This window comes from Notothenia rossii (genome assembly GCF_949606895.1).
Source record: "Notothenia rossii genome assembly, chromosome: 12".
Classification (NCBI taxonomy): domain Eukaryota; kingdom Metazoa; phylum Chordata; class Actinopteri; order Perciformes; family Nototheniidae; genus Notothenia; species Notothenia rossii.
Window position 1 is genome coordinate 23,985,531 of NC_136911.1, and position 5,000 is coordinate 23,990,530.

Genomic DNA, 5,000 nt, shown 5'->3' on the forward strand with positions numbered 1-5,000 from the left:
AGAGAGGTTTGTGTGCCCTGATGAACCTGGGGGCTGTGTTGTCTGGAACCTTGTGTTCCTGGTAGGGTCTCCCATGGCAAATTGGTCTCAGGCAAGGGGCCAGACTAAGATTGGTTCAAAAGACCTCATGAAAGACGACACACGAAGTGAGGATACCCGGCCCGGAGGAAGCCCGGGGTCCCCTTCTGGAGCCAGGCCCAGAAGGAGGACTCGTCGGCGAGCGTCTGGTGGCCGGGCTTGCCACGGAGCCCGGCCGGGCACAGCCCGAAAAGGCAACGTGGGCAACACCTCCGCTTCTCCGTCCCGCGGGCCCACCACCTACGGGAAACAGCAATGGGGTCGGGTGCGCTGCCAGAAGGGTGGCAGTGAAGGCAGAGGGTCTCGACGGACCAGACCCGGGCGACAGAAGCTGGCTTTGGGGACGTGGAACGTCACCTCTCTGGGGGGGAAGGAGTCGGAGCTTGTGCGGGAGGTGGAGCGTTACCAGTTGGATCTGGTTGGGCTCACCTCTACGCACAGCGTCGGCTCTGGAACCTTACTTCTGGATAGGGGTTGGACTCTATTCTTCTCCGGAGTTGCTCAAGGTGTGAGGCGCCGGGCGGGTGTGGGGATACTCACAAGTCCCCGGTTGGGTGCTTCGTTGTTGGAGTCTACCCCAGTGGACGAGAGGGTTGCCTCCCTACGCCTGCGGGTTATGGGGGGGAAAACTCTGACTGTTGTGTGTGCTTATGCACCCAACAGCAGTTCAGAGTATACGGCCTTCTTGGAGACCCTGGAAAGAGTCCTGTATGGGGCTCCTGAAGGGGACTCTTTAATCTTGCTGGGAGACTTCAACGCACATGTGGGCAATGATGGAGACACTTGGAGGGGAGTGATTGGGAGGAACGGCCCCCCTGATCTGAACCGGAGTGGTGGTTTGTTACTGGACTTCTGTGCTAGTCATGGATTGGCCATAACAAACACCATGTTCGAACATAAGGATGCTCATAAGTGTACGTGGTACCAGAGCACCCTAGGCAGAAGGTCCATGATCGATTTGGTTATCGTATCATCGGACCTGAGGCCGTATGTTTTGGACACTCGGGTAAAGAGAGGGGCGGAGTTGTCAACTGATCACCATCTGGTGGTGAGTTGGGTCGAGTGGCGGGGGAAGCCTTTGGATAGACCTGGTAAGCCCAAACGTGTAGTTCGGGTGAACTGGGAACGTCTGGAGGAGGCCCAAGTTCAGGAGGCCTTCAACTCACACCTCCGGCGGAGCTTTTCGGGCATTCCTGTGGAGGTTGGGGACATTGAACCAGAGTGGTCGGTGTTCAAAGCCTCTATTGCCGAAGCCGCGGCGGTGAGCTGTGGTCTCAAGGTCCTAGGTGCCTCAAGGGGCGGTAACCCTCGAACCTCCTGGTGGACACCGGTGGTCAGGGAAGCCGTCCGACTGAAGAAGGAGGCCTTCAGGGATTTGTTATCCCGGGGGACTCCCGAGGCAGTTGCAAGGTACCGACAGGCCCGAAGGGCAGCAGCCTCAGCCGTGGCCGAGGCAAAGCAGCGGGTGTGGGAGAAGTTCGGAGAAGACATGGAAAAAGACTTTCGGGCGGCACCAAAGTTGTTCTGGAAAACTGTCCGACACCTCAGGAGGGGGAAGCAGGGAACCATCCAAGCTGTGTACAGTAAGGATGGGACGTTGTTGACCTCAACTGATGGAGTGTTAGGGCGTTGGAAGGAGCACTTTGAGGAACTCCTGAACCCGACAACTCCGCCCTCTATGTTAGAGGCAGAGCTGGAGTATGAAGGGGGATCGACACCAATCTCCCGGGGGGAGGTCACTGAGGTCGTCGAACAACTTCACAGTGGCAAAGCCCCGGGGGTGGATGAGATCCGCCCAGAAATGCTGAAGGCTCTGGGTGTTGAGGGACTGTCATGGTTGACACGTCTCATCAACGTTGCGTGGAAGTCGGAAACAGTACCGAAGGAGTGGCAGACCGGAGTGGTGGTTCCCCTTTTCAAAAAGGGGGATCAGAGGGTGTGTGCCAATTACCGAGGCATCACACTACTCAGCCTCCCCGGGAAAGTTTACTCTAAGGTACTCGAAAGGAGGGTCAGGCCGATTGTCGAACCTCAGATTGAGGAGGAACAATGCGGATTCCGTCCTGGTCGTGGAACGACGGATCAGCTTTTTACTCTCGCAAGGATCCTGGAGGGTGCCTGGGAGTATGCTTATCCAGTCTACATGTGTTTTGTAGACTTGGAGAAGGCATATGACCGGGTTCCAAGGGAGTCACTGTGGGAGGTGCTGCGGGAGTATGGGGTGAGGGGGTCTCTACTCAGGGCCATCCAATCTCTGTACTCCCAAAGCGAGAGCTGTGTCCGGGTCCTCGGCAGTAAGTCGGACCCATTTCAGGTGAGGGTTGGCCTCCGCCAGGGCTGCGCTTTGTCACCAATCCTGTTTGTAATATACATGGATCGGATTTCGAGGCGTAGTCGTGGGGGAGGGGGTCTGCAGTTCGGTGGACTAAGGATTGCACCACTGCTTTTTGCAGATGATGTGGTTCTGATGGCTTCATCGGTCTGCGACCTTCAGCACTCACTGGATCGGTTCGCAACCGAGTGTGAAGCGGCTGGGATGAGGATCAGCACCTCCAAATCTGAGGCCATGGTTCTCAGCAGGAAACCGATGGACTGTCCACTCCAAGTAGGGAATGAGTCCTTACCCCAAGTGAAGGAGTTCAAGTATCTCGGGGTCTTGTTCTCGAGTGAGGGAACAATGGAGCGTGAGATGGGTCGGAGAATCGGAGCAGCGGGAGCGGTACTGCAGTCTCTTTACCGCACCGTTGTGACGAAAAGGGAGCTGAGCCAAAAGGCAAAGCTCTCTGTCTACCGGGCCATTTTCGTTCCTACCCTCACCTATGGTCCTGAAGGATGGGTCATGACCGAAAGAACGAGATCGCGGGTACAAGCGGCCGAGATGGGTTTTCTCCGCAGGGTGGCTGGTGTCTCCCTTAGGGATAAGGTGAGAAGTTCGGTCATCCGGGAGGGACTCGGAGTTGAACCGCTCCTCCTTCGCGTCGAAAGGAGCCAGTTGAGGTGGTTCGGGCACCTAGTTAGGATGCCACCTGGGCGCCTCCCTAGGGAGGTGTTCCAGGCACGTCCAGCTGGGAAGAGACCAAGGGGTAGACCTAGAACCAGATGGAGGGATTATATCTCTTCTCTGGCCTGGGAGCGCCTTGGGATCCCCCAGTCAGAGCTGGTTGATGTGGCCAGGGAAAAGAAAGTTTGGGGCTCTCTGCTGGAACTGATACCTCCGCGACCCGACCACGGATAAGCGGGAGAAGATGGATGGATGGATGGATTATACATTATATTATACATTATTATATATATTATATTATACATTATATTATATATTATATTATACATTATATTATACATTATTATATATATTATATTATATATTATATTATACATTATATTATACATTATTATATATATTATATTATACATTATTATATATATTATATTATATATTATATTATACATTATATTATATTATACATTATTATATATATTATATTATATTATATATTATTATATATATTATATTATATTATACATTATTATATATATTATATTATATTATACATTATTATATATATTATATTATATATTATATTATACATTATATTATATTATACATTATTATATATATTATATTATATTATATATTATTATATATATTATATTATATATTATATTATATATTATATTATATATTATATTATATATTATTATATACATTATATTATATTATATATTATTATATATATTATATTATATTATACATTATTATATATATTGTATTATACATTATATTATATATTATATTATACATTATTATATATATTATATTATACATTATATTATATATTATATTATATTATACATTATATTATACATTATTATATATATTATATTATACATTATATTATATATTATATTATACATTATTATATATATTATATTATACGTTATATTATATATTATATTATATATTATATTATACATTATTTTATATATTATATTATACATTATTATATATATTATATTATATATTATATTATACATTATATTATATTATACATTATTATATATATTATATTATACATTATATTATACATTATATTATACATTATTATATATATTATATTATACATTATATTATATATTATATTATACATTATTATATATATTATATTATACGTTATATTATATATTATATTATATATTATATTATACATTATTATATATATTATATTATACATTATATTATATATTATATTATACATTATTATATATATTATATTATACATTATTATATATATTGTATTATATTATATATTATATTATATATTATTATATATATTATATTATACATTATTATATATATTATATTATACATTATATTATACGTTATATTATACATTATATTATATATTATATTATACATTATATTATATATTATATTATACATTATTATATATATTATATTATATATTATATTATATATTATATTATACGTTATATTATACATTATATTATATATTATATTATATATTATATTATACGTTATATTATATATTATATTATATATTATATTATACATTATTATATATATTATATTATACATTATATTATACGTTATATTATACATTATATTATATATTATATTATACATTATATTATATATTATATTATACATTATTATATATATTATATTATACATTATATTATATATTATATTATACATTATTATATATATTATATTATATATTATATTATATATTATATTATACATTATTATATATATTATATTATACATTATATTATACATTATTATATATATTATATTATATATTATATTATATATTATATTATACATTATTATATATATTATATTATATATTATATTATACATTATTATATATATTATATATTATATTATACATTATTAT